Source organism: Pollicipes pollicipes, unplaced genomic scaffold (assembly GCF_011947565.3).
Source record: "Pollicipes pollicipes isolate AB1234 unplaced genomic scaffold, Ppol_2.1 Scaffold_4219;HRSCAF=4965_pilon_pilon_pilon, whole genome shotgun sequence".
NCBI lineage: Eukaryota > Metazoa > Arthropoda > Thecostraca > Pollicipedomorpha > Pollicipedidae > Pollicipes > Pollicipes pollicipes.
In genome coordinates, this window is record NW_023596448.1 from 20,445,379 (window position 1) to 20,465,974 (window position 20,596).

A 20,596-nucleotide genomic window follows, 5' to 3' on the forward strand; every position below is an offset into this window, starting at 1 on the left:
GGGTGGTGTGGGTGTGTGTGTGTGGTGTGTGTGTGGTGTGTGTGTGTGTGTGGTTGTGTGGTTGGTGGGTGTGTGTGTGTGTGTTGTGTGTGGTGTGGTGTGTGGGTGTGTGTGTTGTGTGTGTGTGTGTGTGTGGTGTGTGTGTGTGTGATATCACTGCATTATTTAGCAGGTAATTATCATCGAGGCAATTCCCTGCCATAACCGACTAACTGGCAGCGACTGCAAACCGTGGCAAAGCGTTAACTCACCGACAATGCATGGGCTTTTACGAAGCAGATGATTTCGTCCTAACATGGAAAGCAAACGCCACTTCACTGGGATTCCGCAGTTAGCATTTGTACATTCACACTGTCTCGTGCATGCTTGGCACCGGTCATTGTAAAGGGAGGTCTATAGTGTAGAAGCTACACTCAGTCTGCAGGTTATGCCTACAACGATCGTAGCCCCTCAATTATGAGCGGAACCGTACAGCCAAACACCACGTATGCCTCGGAATTTATCCCCAGCAAATGGTAGCTACCTGGTGCGAGGCTCAACCCGGTCTCGCCACGTAGCCCCCCCCCCCCCCCCATGCCGTCACTGGGTAATGGCGGAATCCCTCGTCGGCACGCTGGAATCACACTTCGGCTTACAATGGTAGTCGCCGGAATCTCACATCAGCACGCCGGAATCCATCATCGGCTCATATGTGCGAACCTCGCCTTCTTAAGTCGCTGGAATGATACTGGCAATGCTTTCCTCGGTGATCGAATTCACTGCCGGCACTAAGGGTCATTCACACATGGTCATCTTGGCGAGTCCTCTTCTTTGGCCGCACGCCAATCCACCAACAGAAAAAATCGACGGCAAGTTTCTTGTGAGTCGTAAGAAGGCAGCTGAACAGCGATTCTCGCGTTCTGTGAGTCGCGAATCCATCATCGCCCCATCCCATCTGTGAGTCGCAGAGAGATCGACCAACAGCCAACTCCCTAATTTCTGTACGGAGTGGGACCTCACGTGGCGAGTAGGACCTTCTCTGTCGCTACCCGCGAGGAGTTATTCCTTAAAACATCTGTGACGCATTTAACCCGTCGTGACAAAATCATTCGAATGCACCTGTGGAAAATTCACAGTCGCCCCGACCTGCACGCAATATCTAAATTATGCAGAACTATAGGTAGATTGACAGAAAAACATGAATTTGATTACGGCGCGTCATATCTTACCTGCCTTAGTACTTTCCAATAGGACCCTGGAATGCGCCGTGACAATCCGCGACAATAAAATAGAGGGTCATAATCATAATAATAAATAATAAAGCGTCATATCCTTACGTACAGCCGAACCACTGCAGGCCAATGATGCGGTCAATGCGTCGATTCCGTCGTACGAAATTCAGGTAACAGATCACGCCACAGCTGCTGCGTCGGATTTCGGCATCGATCGTTCCAAAATGGCAGACTTTACTGTCAAGGCAACAGTATTATATTGCCAAATACTGCTCAGGACGATAGCGGTTACTGAGCATATTGCTATGTATTTAGTCGTTGAGTCGTATGTATTATGTACTTTAGTCGTTGGGAGAGTGAACAGGCAATTGACTGTGTCTGCGCCGAATCAAACGTTACTAGGTAATGCATGAACACATTAGCGGTAGTCCGTAAAGACCGCAGTGGGGTTCCCCAGTTCATTTGGTAAACTCGCCCCAAACTTTATTGGAAACCATTGCCAGTGTCGCTATCGACAAGCGATGTGTTCGTCCCATGTGCATATAGTATGTCATGACTAAAATGGCGGCAGGAATAGTCGCCGTTGATAGCGTGAACGTGTAGGGATCAGTGCGCCGGATCCCCCACTCTCCTGCTCGACGATCATCACCAGTCTTCATTTCATTGAGGTTATCGGCAGTCAGTAATTCAAGATAACAGCTTATAGCTGAAAAACTTGGTCACTAAGCGGACGCGCAATTAAACATAATATCTCGTAACCTTTCGATGCATTGCCTGATTCATCGAGGCAGTAGCATGTAAGCACGAAAATATTACACGGCATTTAATAGACCAGGAACAATGTCAGAGTACGCAATTAAAAAACACACGTTTTCATAAATTGTCCAAAAAAGGGAGAAATGGCATGTGCCGGTGAACTTAAAAAATCGTCGAACGGTCGGCGATTCCCCACCGGGCTTACATATGGTTGAAAGGGAGTCACAGCACGCGGGGCCGTCACTGCGCGCCAGGCTGATGGGGTCCCTCCTTATTGTGACTCTCCACGGTTGTGACTCCCCACGGCTGTCACTGTGTCTCCCCCATGCTGTTACTTTGTACTCTGATCCATGACTGACCGCGACCATGTTCGGGACGAACACCGGGCCGAACGTAACAAGCAAGAGCCGTACTCACACATTGGAAAAAGCAGCATGTGGCTAGCGGCTGATAGATACGCCGCGCGCTACACTTCCACTTACGGATTCTTTTACTGTCTGCACGAATATTTTGATGTTCGGACTGCCTCGCAGGGATTGCTTTCAGCGTTTAATTGCCCGCCGTGCACTGAAGTCTCAAAACCGGTGACGTCATGGTAACATAAAACGAAGATGAATAGAGTATCACTAGATGGTTTTACCTTTCTTGCGCACCTTGAAGCGCGTTGAGTCGGATATCTATACCGCAAGTTTTGTTGCGTACCTGATTACAGCCGGGTGTGTTTTGGTTCAAGTGTTTATGGCGAGTTCTATGAATTGATGCCAAGTCCTATCTCCATGAGAGCTGTGTTAGAAATGTTCAGGCTATGGCCATTTAGTTTAGTTTAACCCAGGGAGGCGAGTTATAGGTATTAGTATACTCAAAGTGACAAATTCCATCATGTCGGATGTGGAGGAACTCAAGGTTGGTGGTAAGCATGCATGGTAAACAATGGATCTCTTTCTCTCACATTGTGCCGATAACAGAGCATTAGAATTGTTTGTGGGCGACATGTTCATGAACTTCTGGAGTAATGATAAATCTGATTTAATGCTTCTCTAATGCCAGTGTTATAAAAGTAAAAATAATGAACTATAGCCTGCAGTGTTAATGCCTGTGGTATGGCATATGCCGTGAGGACAATAATGGGTAAGCCATGTTGGCCCATGTGCTGACTGAAATGCTCCTGCAGCCTCCAGTTGATCTAGACTTTTATGGGCAAGATTGTGCCGCACATACTTGCAGTCACACCATCTTGCAGTTCAATCTGGTCCTGGCCATCCAGCCATTGAAATTTTGTCTCATTGGTTCATTCTCAGTTATATTTCTAGGCTGCTTCTAGCAGCTTGCTAGTATGCTTTTGAGTGTCCAAATTTAATATTGCATTGCCTAGAGGCTGCAAGTGATTTCATTGCTGCCACTCTGCCTGGTAGCTGGTCTTGTATAGTATCCTTGTATGTTGTGCTGTCAGACGTGTGCCTGGATCTGAAGGGTGGGTCCAGGATACCGTAGCTCAGGCTTTAAAAACACATGTAATGCATAACATGGCCTGTGTAGCAGTGACTTCTCAGGCAACAATTTTAGGGTGTATGCACAGTAAATCTGAGCCATTAGGAGTTTGGTATGTGGCTCAGCCAGTTTCATCACATAGACAGCCATTGTTTCAAGAAAGCATGGTGTTGGTCAGATAATTTCAGGGAAAGCAACTAGAAAAACCTCACATGATCATTTGAAAATTTGACAAAGTTGGCTTGCACTGAGTTTACCTCATGCGGCAAGAGGTTTAGAGCGGTGATGTGGGGGCATGAGGGGCTGTGGATGGATTTTTGAAGACTGGCTGATCGACTGGTGTTTAATGTGGTTGGGTTCCTGGGATTGTTCTGAGTACTTAGACATATATCTTGCTACTACAGTATTATATAATTGAAAGTTCTGCTTTCAAGTTTCACAAGAGTGTCTTTGATGGGGCATCAATCCTCACCCTCGATGTCTGTTTGCATTCAGCTGAATCTTTGACATGCAAGCTGAATAGCAGTCAGAGGTAAACCAAAGCTGCCTTGGGGTAGGCACCTTTATCATAATTATATTGTTAGCATCATTCCAGGATTGGAGCAAGCCCAAATTCCATACTCATATTTTGTCAGGTGACCCAAGTTACCCAAGTAAAACATGTTAATGTTTGGTAGTTTTTTGCACTACAGGGCACCTTGTTATCATAGTTCTTTTAGCCATGGTTCTATTGAGAGATATGTTATGGCTACATTTCAAAGTCTGAAGACAGGGAGACCTGATGCCAGATGGAACCATTGTGGTGGCTCTGCTTGCAAGATGAGATGTGGACCTGGCCTGACCATGTGGACCTTCAGCTTACATGGGTACTTGTGAGAGGGAAAGTCTCACAGTATTAACTAGAATATGTAATGTTAGCAATTGGGATGTGTCACATACACAACATTCCATTATCTTGATACATAATGAGTCCAAAGACTTGCAACCTTTTGAGACTGGCAGCTACATTTCATATTTGACCATAATAATTGCTTTTTTGCTTTCTTGACCACATCACTTAGTTCAAGTTTGTGGAACAACTATTAATTGTCATACTTCTGTGCCTATTTAAATGATTATGCAGGTCTCTGTGCTAATCAAGGAACCCCAGGATTACTGATTGTGTGACCTCAATATCATCAAGATAATTGCTGCCAACATCATAGATCAGACTACTATTGTCAAGAGTGTGCACCATTTGTCCCCCAATTCAGGCCACCACTGCAATTGCAAGATTGCTGCTGCTGTTGAAGCCCCAGGCAATAGAAGTGGTCTGTCAGGAGCACCATGTTGCACTTAAGGCAGCCTGAATCCAGGTGTTTGTGGCCTGAAAAACCAGCAGGTTGAGGGGAGGCAGCATATGCACTCAGTTAGGTCAAACTTGATGGTGTCATGCCATGGCAGGGGATGATGGTTTGTCCCAGCACAATTCTGATATTGCATCATGCCAGTCCCTCTCTCGCTTCTCAACAGTGGGACGGCCGGGAGGATAGAGGTTGCGAGTACACCCCTGACATGACATCAGTCTCCGCGCCTCTGCCTGGCAGCGGATGGTGATGACATTTCGCGTGTCTGAGCTGGTGATGCTCCTCGGCTACGCCGGCCGCAACAAGACAGGACGCAAGCAGGAGCTGCAGGCGCGTGCGCTCGAGCTGGCCAAGTCGCGCGTCGTCTCCGTCGTCAACAAGATCCGCGAGCTGTACAAAACCATCCAGTGAGTGATGACGGCCTGTCCTCGTTGACTGGGGTGCATGTTCCGGCTGCCCCATTCAGCGGGCATCCTCAGTTGAAGTGCTGCATTTCCTGTGTTGATGTATGTCTATCATTGTGTGGTTAAGAGGCGTGGCATGACAGGCGATTGTCATCCAAGAGGACACATTGAGTTCATTGTACTGTGAGTTTCCTGCGTGACGTCACGCACGTGAAAACCCACTTCGGAATCCATGAATGTTCCAACGTCGCCGCATTCGCTGGCCAGCCAAGCCGGAGCTCGGCTTACCACTGTCCCCCCTGCCTGCCATGTAAAAGTTCAAGTCGACCCCCGCCGTGGAAAAATGGCGTGTGGTAGTTCGCGTTTATCCGACATGCGAGAAAATGCGGTTATTCGCATGCGGGGACCAGTCGCGATCTCCTGTGCCGGTCACGGAGATACGGAGTCGTGCATTGGACTGGCATTAACCTCAGCTTTGTTTTAATTATTTCGACTGGCTCATGTGAATGAGAACAAACAAAGCAAGCTTGTCTTGTCAAAACTGCATTACTTCTGGAGGGATCAGTTTAGACCAATCAAACGTCAGCACAGTTGACCTCGGGTGTTATTTTTTCTCCAGTGAAGGCTTTGATAAGTGAGTGTTGTAGACTCCAAAGATGCGATCATGATACTTGTGTAGAGCTGGAAGTGAACTGTTATCCAGAATGGCATTCAGTTTGCTGCAAAGTTAGATTTGGTGTCTATAGCAGGATGAGTGCAGCCCCAATGCCTCCAATAAGCACGCCGTCTTCGTATGCCTCGGGCAATGTAGAGGCTGTACCTACCACAAGGTGTTCCAACTTTGTTTTGGCACGAGGGGAGAATACTGGTATATCGAGGGAGCATTGTTCAGACTGCAGCAGCTGCACAGCAACATAAGTTTTGTCGCTTTTGCGTTGGTTTGTTTAGTACATCTCACCATAATGCTAAGGCCCAATGTCCCGCCATTATTTCGTGATGCTCAGCTTGTTGGTCCCATATGATATAAACCGACCTTTTAACCCTGCTTGAAACCAAAACGTCCCATAATTATTTTAGGGTGACGAACAATAGTCTAGCCAAAAAGCAGACAGTAGCTCAAATTTTTGATATATAATGAATAATCTTTTTTCTGTCGGTCGAACCCATTAAACGCGTTCAGCCTGGACAATCGGTGTACATCAACGGTAATTTCAAAAACTGAACGGCAAAAGCTGTTCGGTTCGGGTGTCGTTGGTGTCCGTCAGTGCCGGTCAGAATGTATGTGCTTTCTCAGACTAGCGCCGTGGCGTATGTTCACACCGGACGGCACGGAGGACCGAAAGCACCGATGCATCCGCAGGCATCAGGTGCGCATGGGTTGCAACCATGACTCGTGGTCCTGCATGGAATCGGACTCCTTGATCAGACCATGTATCTACCACGACCACGTACATATCTGTTATAGACCTTGTATGGATCTAGGCCACGTATTCCACAGCGTTTCACGTGTTGAAAAAAGAAGTCGAATTGAAATGTATTACTTCCGCAGTAATGAACAGGGAGCCAAATGAGATTTCTCTCACAGGGTCGGCTAATTCAAACAAGATGCGGAGTTAACCAGGAGGATTTCGAGAAAACTGGTATCACTGATTAAATCGTACACATCTGATGTAACCATAATTGAGGGTGCAAAAATGTGGGATACTCCCTTAATAAACGCTTGGATGAGGGGAATTCAATTTGACCCCGCCCCCGAAGGTTTTTCAAAATATCTCCAACGTTTGTGCAGCCGCGCCTAACGTGTGGCTGTGGGCAGCTGACCAGCCGATCCTTTCGTTTGAGTAAATGCATACAAGCCGTGTGAGGTCGCTGACCTATGGCAGATCATAGGCAGCCCACGGCTGTCAGTGAAGGCATTCCGTGGGTAGCCGTTCAATATGCGGCGACGGTGTCGCGTCGGGGTAAGTCATACAGTCACCAATGCGACCAGTACGACCCTCACGGCCTGCGTGAAGGCATTCCGTGGGTAGTCGTTCAATATGCGGCGACGGCGTCGCGTCGGGGTAAGTCATACAGTCACCAGTGCGACCAGTACGACCCTCACGGCATGCACGCTCGCGGCCTTGGGAAACCGCAAATCCCCGGTACTGAGTTCGATTCCCCGCTGCGCCCGCCCTTCGCGCCAGGGTGAGATGCATTCGACGCCGCATAGCCTCAGCAGCTGGGTGCGTCGTAAAACACCAATGACTAGTTTATTAGGCATCACGCTGTCGGGCGCCGGCCCACGTCACGCCCCCGACACTAATCGCCACTCCTCGTCAGTATGCTATGTCGTAGGGGGTCTATCGCGCATGCGTAAAATGGCGTTCCTTGCGGCCGGCAGGCTTCATTTTCCCATTGCTCGCAGCTTCCAAACAGTCAACGCCGGTATCACGTTAGTGCTCCCAACAAACTTGTTTGACACAGAACACAGAGACAAAATCGTGTCGAGTGGCACTCACATATGTTGATTTTTGCGCAGTTTTTTCAGAATGCGAGGGGTGATGTGTAGTAGTACGTGCGATATATAGAACTGGACTATTTTGCGTGGCGTCCTGTCCGTGGGTCCAGTCGTGTCATGTACGCTCGTGGCCTTGGAAACCGCGGACCCCGATAAAATACATTCATGGTAAAGTGCCTTATTTTTTAGTTTGTTTTTCGCCGGTCAAAAGTCTGCACCGCAATCCTCGCAGTCCCGCACTGACTCATAGCGTGAAGCCGTAGTCCCCATGCTGATAAAGAAGGGGCCCCAGCCACACCCGGCCGATGCTAAGTGACGGCACCGGCCGGTAGATGTCAGCGCCGGCGGGCAGTGGCGCGCAGTTTTGGACGCGCCGTCTGACCGCGCGCGCCCCGGAGCCGGCGCGCCGATTACTCGACTCGTCACGGTGACCCGCCTGCTGACCCGCGTTGCGGTGCGGCCGGCCTCTCGCTGCCGGGAGCAGGCCGGCGGGCCCGGGCATGTGGCAGCGGCGTTATGAGCGCGTCCCACCCATCCCCTCCCGTGGTGACGGGGGCCGACTGTGTTATGGCGTCGTCGGGTCGAGATTGGTTCCGCTCAGGTGAGGCTGCCGTGGCGGCGCAGCTTTACTGGCACTGCGGTCATCCGTTTGCTGTCGGCGACAGTACCCACATGTAGCCGCTTTTGGGGAGCGGCATGATTGTGTTTGGTTGTGGCTGGGTGTCGTAGGGTGGCGATTTTGCTGCTGCGATTTTTGTAATCGGGCCGGCCAAAAAGTCAACCTCGTGTTTTCGCCACACGCGGTGATTTGGTAGGTGTTGACACTGCACTAGGAGGGGCGCTACGCTGACGCATGGCCTCGCCCGCATCCCCCATTACCAAACGCCGTCCTTGGGTTGCGACCTATGACGTCAGAGGAAGCGCGTCATAACAGCTCCAACGGCTGAGAGGATGGTCGCTTTTGTATGACGTAGGTACTTGAGACGTCATAGGCAGCAACTCAGAACCCCGTTCTGCATGAGCGAATGTAAGTTCATTTCGTACTTTGGGGTAACCCCATTCCTTACCTATGACGTCATGACCCAAGCCCATTCCCTAATTTACCTAACCCTGAATATCCTTGAAATAGTCTCCACGAAGAAGTCTGCTCTAGACAACAGTTCTTTATTGGGTAAAAACCCTCTAGTTTCTGAGCTTCGCGGGCGTGAAGCTCAGAAACTGGAGGGGGTCTTAAGAGGGCCAGGACTGTGAATTGCACCGAATGATCTCTACGTTGACTCTTCCAGTCCAAAAATCCATACAAATGTGGAACATTCCCTCTGAAACTATGCAGGCCAGTCATGACTTATTGATCCGAATATGAAAACAAGTCATCATGTGCTGAACACATCTTCAATCCTATATTCACAGTTTATATTTGATGTGCAAAAAACGTATCCGTCCCCGACGACATTACCATTTGGTGGCCCGAAAATAGTTTCGCAAAATAACATCAGACGTGACACGAAGATAATGTAGGACGATGGCGGGCCGTAGCTATCGTTACCGTCGTCTGTGTTGGGCCGTGGCTACCATTACCGTCGTCTGTGTTGGACCGTGGCGACCGTTACCGTCGTCTGTGTTGGGCCGTGGCTACCATACCGTCGTCTTGTTGGGCCGTGGCGACCGTTACCGTCGTCTGTGATGGCCGTGGCTACTATTACCGTCGTCTGTGGTTGGCCGTGGCGACCGTTACCGTCGTCTGTGGTGGGCCGTGGCGACCGTTACTGTCGTCTGTGGTTGGCCGTGGCGACCGTTACCGTCGTCTGTGGTGGGCCGTGGCGACCGTTACCGTCGTCTGTGGTGGGCCGTGGCGACCGTTACTGTCGTCTGTGGTGGGCCGTGGCGACCGTTACCGTCGTCTGTGTTGGGCCGTGGCGGACCGTTACCGTCGTCTGTGGTGGGCCGTGGCTACTGTTACCGTCGTCTGTGTTGGGCCGTGGCGACCGTTACTGTCGTCTGTGGTGGGCCGTGGCGAGCGTTACCGTCGTCTGTGTTGGGCCGTGGCGGACCATTACCGTTGTCTGTGATGGGCCGTGGCTACTATTACCGTCGTCTGTGGTTGGCCGTGGCTACCGTTACCGTCGTCTGTGTTGGGCCGTGGCGACCGTTACCGTCGTCTGTGATGGGCCGTGGCTACTATTATTGTCGTCTGTGGTTGGCCGTGGCTACCGTTACCGTCGTCTGTGGTGGGCCGTGGCGAGCGTTACCGTCGTCTGTGTTGGGCCGTGGCGACCGTTACCGTCGTCTGTGATGGGCCGTGGCTACTTTTACTGTCGTCTGTGGTTGGCCGTGGCTACCGTTACCGTCGTCTGTGATGGGCCGTGGCTACTGTTACCGTCGTCTGTGTTGGGCCGTGGCGACCGTTACCGTCGTTTGTGCGTCTGAGCGGCCACGTGTCCGCCGGCAGGTCGCAGGCGGGCCTGGTGCAGCCCAACATGAACCCGGCTGGCGGCGGCGGCGCCGCTGAGCGCGCCCCATACACCAGCGGCTACACACAGGCCATGCTCCAGGTGAGGCTGCTCGCCGCGGCGTCAGGGCATACAGTCTCCGGGTGACACCGGGCGTCAGGGCACACAGTCTCCTGGTGAGGCCGGGTGTCAGGGCATACACTCTCCGGGTGACTCCGGGTGTCAGGGCATACGCTCTCTGGGTGACACCATCAGGGCGCACTTTCAGAGCGTCCGAGTCTGGTTGTCCAGCCCTGACGCGTGTGTGCCGTCTGTTCTGTAGCTATGCTGCGTTTGTCTCGACTGATGCCCAGCTGAGTCCCCACCGTATTGTCCTCCCGACTAGCGGCGCCGGTCAGCGGAACGCCACCGATGAAGCTTGTGTTTATTCTCTGGCCGATGAAGCCTCTCTTCATTGACCATGGGACCAATACTGCGTGGGGTCATAGGTCAGAGGTCATGTCAGACTCTTCTGAACATTTTGGCTGGCGTTCAAAACTTCTGTGCGGCAGCTCGGTACGCACCACAGCGCTAAAACGGCGCTGAATGTGGCTGTGCCATAAAGCTTCAGAAGAAATACTTGGGGGGAGGGGGGGGGGGGCGGCAAACGCGCCTGTCTGCGGTGTTCGTGCCGAGTCGCTGGCTATTTCGTGCGTGTGTCGCGGTCGGCATCGCCGCCAGCCGCGGTGCTGCAGCCGGGGACCGCGGAGCGGACCCGCGCGTTGACGGGCGCGCTGACCGCCGCCAGGGCCGCAGCTCCTTCACGCCCATGTACATGTCCGAGTACCCCAGCAAGCCGGCGGCGACGCCAGCCGGCTCCAAGGTGCCGACGCACCCGGACGTGGTGCTGAAGACGCTGCCCTTCTTCGACGTCATGAGCCAGCTGATGAAGCCCACCAGTCTCGGTAGGTGGGGGTGGGTGGCGGACGTCTGGCCCGGTAGCGACTACAGAACAGGGTTGGATATGTATCAATAAGCCGTTCAAAGCGACGATGGTGGCTGACCAGACTGGCATGCTTTCGTGAGCCAGCGGAGATGCCAAGAGATGTGCCACAGAAACGCATAGGAGTGTTGATGGCATGCACAAATCCAGTTCATGGTAGAAAACCGGACCACCCGCAGCAGTAGCTGCTGCTCCGACCCCGCAACACGGTCTGTTCCTGTGCGCCATCATCTGACCACTGTCGGCGCTAGCCCCTCTCTGGGGTCGGGCTGTGCCCCGGGGAAGACTGCCGGCCTGCCGCCGCCGCCACCGCCCCGATCCTCTCGGCCGGCTGCGGACCGACAGCGGCGATGCCGTCCCCTGTGTATGGCTGGGCCGACCGGAGACCGCCTCTGCAGGCCGGCCCGGCTCGCCCGTCTGCCGTGCGCGCGGGCCGTGTGAACTCGCCCGGCTCACATGCGAGGTGTGAGCTGCGCCGCGTGAGTCGCCTGACCTCGACGGGCGATCCGTGCGCCGCCAGCCGCGTCGCCTGTGCCCGGCAAAGGCTACAACGACGGCACGTTCGGGTTCCACCTGACGCCGCAGCAGGCCGACGAGATTGCGTCCAACCACGACGGCCGCATCGGCACCAAGCTCGAGTACCCCGTCCAGGTAATGGAGCTGACATCGAAACCAGACCGGAGTACCCCGTCCAGGTAACGGAGTTGACAACGACACCAGACCAGAGTACCCCGTTCAGGTAGTGGAGCTGACATCGACACTAGACCAGAGTACCCCTTCCAGGTAATGGAGCTGACAACGACACCAGACCAGAGTACCCCGTTCAGGTAGTGGAGCTGACATCGACACCAGACCAGAGTACCCCGTCCAGGTAACGGAGCTGACATCGACACTAGACCAGAGTACCCCGTCCAGGTAATGCAGCGGACAGCGACACTAGACCGGAGTACCCCCGTCCAGGTAACGGGGCTGACATCGACAACCAGACCAGAGTACCCCGTCCAGGTAATGCAGCAGACAGCGACACTGGACCGGAGTACCCCGTCCAGGTAACGGAGCTGACATCGACACTAGACCGGAGTACCCCGTTCATGTAGTGCAGCTGACATCGACACCACTCGATCCCCCGCCCGCCTCGGTAGCGGCGCGTTGCGTTGCATAGAGCGGCCGCCGCACCGCCGCCTGGACCATTGTTACGCGCCAGCTTGACCAGGCGGGATGCCGTCGCCAGGCCGAGGGTGAACTGCGACTACCGACTATATAACAGCATGTAGAGCTAGTTGAACTGTGTCATGACAGCGATAACATGTTGGAACGGGAAATCCGTGTTTAAGACGACACTGTTGACCAAAGTGTCTCGCGTTATCAGTTGACATTGGGTATCGGATCCGAGAATGACGCTTGCCAGCGTGTTAGTGCTTGCGTATGAGCTCCGCGGAGACGCGGCTTCTGACGGCTGGCGGTGGCCGTGTCCCAGATCCAGATGCGGCTGTGCATGCTGGAGACGTCGTGTCCGCAGGAGGACCACTTCCCGCCCAACATCTCTGTCCGCGTCAACAACAAGACCTGCCAGCTGCCGGTGAGGCTCTCGCCCCAGACGAGAGGCCGACTTGGCCGTCTGCTCACACTGACAGGGTTGCTCCAGAGCTCAGGCCGCTGAGCGAAACGTGGCCATGCCACTGATACCATTATCACCGTTTTTTATCACCTTATCACTGTTCGGACAGGGCGTGTTTAATATCACGTGCGAGGATATTCGGATGTCTTGGATGTCCATTGCGACTGATGTGGCGATGCACGCTCGCTGGGCGGGATCGAGGCAGCTGCAGCCCATTAGGTCGCCAGGCCCGCGTCGCGTTGACGTCCGCTGTCAGACGCCAGCCGTCCCGGCTCTCCGTTCCGTCGAGCCGGGCGTCCCACAAGCGGCGCTGAGTGAAGCCGTGGTCGTCCCGCATCTGGGGCAGACTTGTGCGTGGTTGCGGCGGCGTGAGTGGGCTGGCGGCGGGCTGAAGTTACCTGTCGGCCGTCTGAGTGCCGCGTCGGTCAGTCCGGTGATCCTCTCGCCCGGTCTGTGCCCAGAACCCGGTGATGAGCACCAAGCCGGGGGGTGGAGCCGCGTCGGCCGCCCAAGCCGGTCAACATCACGCCGCTGTGCCGCATCTCGCCGGTGAAGCCCAACACGGTGCAGATCTCGTGGGGCGTCGAGCTGGGCCGCGCCTACTGCGTCACCATCTGCCTGGTGCGCCGGCTCAGCTCGCACGACCTGCTCACGAGACTGCGCACGCGCGGCGCCAAGAACGCCGACTTCACGCGCGGACTCCGTGAGTGTCGGGCGGGTGAGGGCCTTAGGTCCAGACTCAGTGAGTGTCGGGCGGGGAGGGCCTTCGGTCCAGACTCAGTGAGTGTCGGGCGTGGAGGGCCTTAGGCCCAGATCCATTGAGTTATCGGGCAGGGAGGACCCGAGGTCCAGATCCATTGAGTATCGGGCGGGGAGGACCTGAAGTCCAGACCCAGTGAGTGTCGGGCAGGGAGGATCTGAGGTCCAGACCCATTGAGTGTCGGGCAGGGAGGACCTGAGGTCCAGACCCAGTGAGTGTCGGGCTGGGAGGATCTGAGTTCCAGACCGTGTCGGGCGGGTTAGGACCTAAGGTCTGGATCAGGTGGGATAACTAATGACGGTGTACAGAAGTTGCGGGAACGCGCCGTTCAGAACAGGATCCGCATGCACGAAGTGGCTCAGAAGGGGTCCGGTTGAGACGATGAATGGCCTAGTACGCAGAGCGTGGGAAATTCTGAACGGCTGATCGCGGGGACGTCAGGGAATGGCGCCCGGTACGTCACCTGCTTTGAGCGCCGAGTCTACCTGCGTGTGAGATATAGTAAAACCAGTGCACCTTGCGTTCCTGTGGCGCAATTGATGTATGTGTGTATGCTGTGGCGCTGCTTCAATAACAGTGATTATCGCCTCCGTCTCCTAGCATTTCGAGACGAATCCAATCGGCTGATAAGTTTGTCTTTGTTAGGTGGCAGCCGCCGCATTTTCAAAGACCTTCAACAGTCCACGTCGCTTAGCGTGTTCGGGCATATTCGGTTATTCGGGTCCTTGTACTCGGTGGCCAGTTTTGCTGGCGCTCAGACCGCAGTGCGGTCAGTGTCCTTCGCTGCCGCGGCGGCACCAGCCGTGGGGCGATGCTTTGAGTGCCCGCGGGCGGGGCCCACCATGCCGCGTGCGTCGACCTGTACCGCTTGATGCCTGCAGTCAAGGAGAAGCTGTGCGAGGGCTTCGAGGACGAGATCGCCACCACTTCGCTGAAGTGCAGCCTGCAGTGTCCGCTGGGCAAGTGTCGGATGCAGCTGCCGTGTCGGGCCACCACCTGCCAACACCTGCAGGTGGGTGCAGTCGAGGATGTGGCGATAAGTAGGAGGTGGCGGGTTTGCAGCAGGTGGTGACATACCCGTATCAGCTACGTCGTATACGTACTATCGTACGTATCAGCTAAATTCGAAGCGATTTCAGGATCCAGTTCTTTCCACCAGCATACAATGCTTGGCTGACGCATGCGCGTACTCAGTGTTGTGAGATAAGCCAGTGCATCAAGGGTCGTGCCTTCTATTGCGTCGGCGCCTGAGACTCTCCCGCCACCGGGTGCTACCGTGGCTCCGCCCTCCCAGTCAGCGTCCGGCCGGCCCGGCCCGACCCGGACCCGTGTGATCCAGACCCGGTCCCGAATCATCCCGACTGGAATCCTGACCCCCGACCGGGATCATCCCGACCCGGACCCTGACCTTGACCGAGATCATCCCGACTCCAACCCTGACCCCGACCGGGATCATCCGGATCCGAATCATTCTGATCCGGACCCGGATCATCCCCACCCGGACCCTGACCCCCGACCAGTATCATCCGACCCGAACCCTGACCCCGACCGGGATCATCCGGACCCGAATCATTCTGACCCGGACCCGGATCATCTCACCGAGCGCCCTCTGTGTTCAGTGCTTCGACGCGTCGCTGTACATCCAGATGAACGAGCGGAAGCCCACCTGGGTGTGTCCCGTGTGTGACAAGCCGGCACTGTACTCCAGCCTCGTCATTGACGGGTGAGTCCCCGAGGGTAGATGGCGACTACTAGGGCTGTGGTGAAGCAGAACAGCCTCGTCATTGACGGGTGAGTCCCCGAGGGTAGATGGCGACTACTAGGGCTGTGGTGAAGCAGAACAGACTCGTCATTGACGGGTGAGTCCCCGAGGGTAGATGGCGACTACTAGGGCTGTGGTGAAGCAGAACAGACTCGTCATTGACGGGTGAGTCCCCGAGGGTAGATGGCGACTACTAGGGCTGTGGTGAAGCAGAACAGACTCCTGCTGTCTTACTATGATAGTATGTGTTTCATGGGTTGTATGGGCCAGTCTTCACCGTCTTGGAGACCAAATGTCAGCCACTTGGGTGGGTTCCGGAATGACTAACTGGTACCACCTTAAAAAGAAGTTGCAGGTACTTATTGAGTTATTCATGAAGGATTTGAGACGCAAGATGCATGCCGTTGCTGTAGTGCACTGGTCTGAACCGCTCGGTGTGACCGGCCGCCGGTGTGCACCGCCGCCGCAGGTACTTCGCCGAGGTGCTGAAGAAGACGAGCGGCTCGTGTATGGACGTGACGCTGCACCAGGACGGCTCGTGGCGCGAGCTCACCAAAGAGGTCAAGGAGAAAAAGCCCAAGGTGAGTCGGCTGCGCGGCGGGGCCGGACGGCTGCGGCTGACGGGGAGGTCAGCCGCGGCTGACGCGGAGATCGACCTCGGCTGACAAGCAGGACAGCAGTGGCTGACGAATAGGACAGCAGTGGCTGACAAGCAGGACAGCAGTGGCTGACGAGTAGGACAGCGGTGGCTGACGCGGAGGTCGACCTCGGCTGACGAGTAAGACAGCAGTGGCTGACGAGTAGGACTGCCGTGGCTAACGCAGAGATCGTCCTGACCAGACTGGCGTCCGGGACTGTCGTGGGCCGTGCACACCGTGCGCGTGTTTCTCGGGCTGGCGTGAGCGACGGCCGCGTGACGTCCGTGTCGTCGCCGTAGCCGGGCACGGCCGGCCGCCCCCCCCGGCGCCGGTGGGGACGGCTGGGGTCAGCCTGTCGCGTGTCTCCCCGGTCTGTGTGGGGCGTGCTGACCGGGGCCTCTCGTTTCAGGAGGAGGAGACGGCGGTCAAGGTGCAGACGCTGGAGGATGACTCCGGATCCGGTGAGCACCCCTCCCCCCCCCCCCCCCCCGCCTTGTCATGCCTCGTGCTTTCCCTGCTCCCAGCGGACGGGCGTGCCCCTGGACTCCAGAAGTATTGGCCCTTGGTCTTCAAGACTGTCACCCGTGGACTTAAGGACTTTTTCTTCTGGACTCCAGGACTGCTGGCCGGGCAGATGGTCCTCATCGTGATTCTGTTGGGGCGAGGCCGACCTGTGCTGTGGGCGTGCGGGGACGGCGGGATGGACAGTTTGACTTGTGTTGTGAACCGTCTTGACGCCTGATGCTGAGTGTTCCCGCGCTTGTATAGCACCGATGTGTTACTGCTGGACTTGTCAGGTCGTCGGGACCACTTCATGCCGAAGCTGTATCAGTCGTTCCCATGTATACTCTGGGAAGGTAGTCCGGCATGCGGAAACGAACGAAGTCGTTCCGATTTTTTTTACTGCGTTTCGGGAAGTAGTTGGTTGTGTGAAAGGCACGTGGAAGCCTGCAGCGGTTGATCCGGTGATGCGCCCTTACCGACCGGCCATGGATGAGATGCGCCGACTGATGAAGGTCTGTCCCCCGTCAGACGAGGTGAAGGTGACGGAGGAGAAGGAGGGCTCCCCGGAGAAGAAGAAGAAGGAGCCGATGTGCGTCGACCTGACGCTGTCGGACAGCGACGACGAGGCGCCGCCGCCGCCCAAGAAGCGACTGGTGGCCGCCGCCGCAGCCGAAGGCAAATGGCAGTCGACGCCCGTTGGCGACACAAAGATCAAGCTGTCCTGTGGGTGTTCGCGCGCGTCGAGGGCTTCGCCTAGCATGCGTCCGTCGAAGGCTGACCCGGAGCAGTATGCTCTGAGTGGCCGGGGCTCGCCGCCCCACTAACCCGGCACGATCACGTGACGTCCACTGTCGCGGCTTCAGGTCCCCTGAGCTGGGCATCTGCGCCCAGCGTCGAGCATGAGGTGGCTCTGGTCTCTCCCTGCTTCTGCTCTGACGCTTAAATGTCGCATTCCTACTGACCACTTCTTGGCGAATGTCGCTTCACTGATGTCGTTACGGCATCTGGTTTTCTCTGAGAATATGGCTGCACAATCTGCGACACCGAAAAGTTATACCGTTGCACTGCTATGCCGACTTACCTCTAACGTTGAATCATCGAATGTGCACTTACTCAATTGCCAAGATAAATTCGCATGCCGAGATAAATTTGCATGCCAAGATAAATTTTGCCATGCCAAGATAAACCGTGAACTGCATGCTGCCTTCTTTAACTGATATGTCCAGATTTAATATAATATGTTCAGTGCTTTTAAGTCCAACAATGTTCCCATATTCACGTTGTCTGTTGTATGCAATAACAGTGCGTGACCATCTAGAGTATAGCTGGTCCAAAAATGGTAACTTCAGCAAGGCACTCAGTGTCATTCGATGTTCACCATACGCAGTTATGTTCCTTATCTGAACATTAATTTTGCAATCCTCTGGTTTTCCTGCGGTTAGCTGACTGCTTGTGCGCGAAACTTGCAAAACTGGAAGACCATAAAAGTATTCATATGAAGGGCAATGTTGCTGATGTTATTGCTCGTGCGTTGTACATCGCGTTTGGGATAGTTTGTCCTGATGTCTGTTTGTGCCTTGTTGCAGTCTCCGGGAGCAAGCCGACCTCGTCGCCGGAAGTGTCGACATCTGTCGGCGCGTCCAGCAGGTAAGGGTTTGTCGGAAGTCCGCCGGAGGCACCAGCCGTTGCCGCGCCATAGTGCCCTGTCCGTGGAGGCGCCAGTCACCGGGCCGTGCGGCCACCCGGACCATCCTGGCCGCCGTTGTTTGTGGTCAAGGTTCGGTCGTTGTCGCGCTGTCTCTTGGCGTTGTATTCCGTAAAACAAAAAATTGGTGTGCTTATTTTCCCGCAATCATAAATAGCTGTGCCGGCTTCTCGAGAAGGCCTGACGTCTTCCGTGCGCCCTGTGCTGTGCTGGTGTTGGGTTGGGCTGTTGCCCAGCTCCCTTAGCGGAGCTGTTCGCGTGGCGCTGCTCTGACGCGACCTGACCTGACCCGACCCGACCTGACCGCAGCCTGGCGGCGCTGCGCAGCATGTCCATGTCGCCGGGGGCGCCGCCGCCCTTCTACCAGGCCCGGTCACCGACCTCCACCGGTCTTCCCTTCATGGGTACGTGTTAGCCGGCAACAGCCCGGAGCATTGAAAGAAGCGACTGTCGTGCCTGCTGGTAGATGCCAGGTGTGCTTCGCGGGTCTCAGGGATGTACGTGCAGGTGGCAGTAACCACCAGGAAGGCAGGTGTGGCTGTGTCCGTCTGGGGTGCCAGGTTCACTAGTGTGATGTGTGCCCCCCGCGAGGCCGGGATGTTCTGGACCTATAGCCCAGACCTGTGAAGCCACCTCACTCCAGCGGACCGATAAATCATGCTCATGTATGATACTCCCCCGGCGTGTATCCCTGAACGTGATCCTGACCAGCATCCCTGAACGCTCATCCCCTGTTCAGCATCCCCCGGCCGTGTTGCGTTTGAGCCGTCGCTTCAGACGGACCCCCGCGCGACTGCGACTAGACCTGCCTGCTGCCGCCGGCAGACGCCTGGACGCCGTTCATCCCGCCGCCGCTGCCGCACATGAGCAGCGGCTGGCCGACCGGCAGCAGCGCTCCGGCCGCCACGCCGGCCGCGCCGCCGGCGGCGCCCGCCTCTCCCGACATCATCTCGCTGGACTGACGGCTGGCGCTGGCGCGGGCCCTGTGGTTTTAGCGGCCCGCCGCGGCCGCCGAGTGGCGCACGACCGCCTGTGCGCGCGCGCGCAGGCGTGAGCGCGTCGGCGGTGTGCTCGGACGTGACTGTGCGTGCGCACGCTGTGGACCGTCTCAGGCGCGGCCGTGACCAGGGCCTGATGGACTGGCAGTGTCGGGCGCGGTGCGCACGCGGGTGCTCTTCCGATGCGACGCCGCCTCTGAGAAGTCCCGCGCCGGGACCGTCGCCTGATTTCCAATCATCCTCACAGTCTGGGCCGCGGCCTCGCAGAACGTCGAATTGAACTCATCAGCTCTTTTGTTTTGTATATGTTTTAGAGTGTTATAGTGTCGGCGGTAGGACCGGTTGACGGGCAGGTTGGCCTGTTATCTGATGACAAAGCTCCGACGTACCCGGTGGGTAACCGGGCGCTCTCTGCCGCTGAGGCTCTTGATCATTGGCATCATCTGTTGTAAATATACGTATTTTACTGAATCCTTCGGCCAACCAGGCCCGTCTTTCCTTCAGTGTCCATATAGAGCACTTATTCCAGTGGCGTCATCAATTGCTACCCAATCTACGATTCCTGCGCGCCCCGTAGCGTAGCTTTCAAACGAACGTCACGGGAAACGGTGATGTCATGGGACCACGTAACTGCAGACATATCACAAGATAGCCGTGCCTGGTACAGTGTCTTGCGGCCAACCTTCTGTCATCTGCGCTAGCGCTGAGATGTTCTAAAAAGGATCGACAATGCCTCTCGTTTGCACGCCCGACAATCTCCTTACATGCCCGTCAATGGATTAAGGGTGCTGTGGAGAAGGAGCCATCGCTGTCCAGCGCGGCGGTGGCCTTGGATGCCATACGGACAGCTGGGTCACTGGTTACCGTTTTCAGAGTCCGTATGCCCAGACGGATCGTTGGCGTTTTAATGGGTTAAATGCGTTGATCGTTTGGTCAACGGGCCTTGAAACGATCACGCAACCTCCCGACGGTTCGAGGCAACTAGTCAGGCGGTAGCATGGTCTTATCGCCCACTATCACGATACCTATCTATTTGCTGTGTTTTATTTATTGCTGCTACGTGCTGACGTGTGTTTCGTAAAACGTACGTTTGTTCTTCAGTGGTGTATGCATCGCAGGGACGTCCTCACACGATTAACTGCAAATGTGACTTCGACTGTAAATTGTCGGCTTCGACTGCAACAAACATTTGACCTCGAATTGTCCACCGAATGCAGCCTGAGGGAGCCGCAGGCCCGTCTTTCCTTCAACTTTCAATATTGTGTTTTGGCGGGGTTCCGGCTGCAGCGTCCACCTCGGACGCGAGCGCGGTGGTGTAGGCGGCGCCACATGTCGGCGGCGCTGCATGCGTGCATGGCCCCGCTGCAAATGCGTCTCCCCGGCTTCGCTAGATGGCACTGTGCCATTGGTGGCATATTTTAAACTTGATGTCAGCTCCGTCAGCTGTACCTGCAATAATTTCCCATCGGCTTAT

The 20,596-nt window shown here is 55.4% G+C and overlaps 1 pseudogene; it reads left to right on the forward strand.

Moving 5' to 3' along the window:
• The first annotated feature begins 2,830 nt into the window (after positions 1 to 2,830).
• LOC119094978 (E3 SUMO-protein ligase PIAS1-like) lies at positions 2,831 to 19,248 on the forward strand (annotated as a pseudogene).
• Positions 19,249 to 20,596: the final 1,348 nt, after the last annotated feature.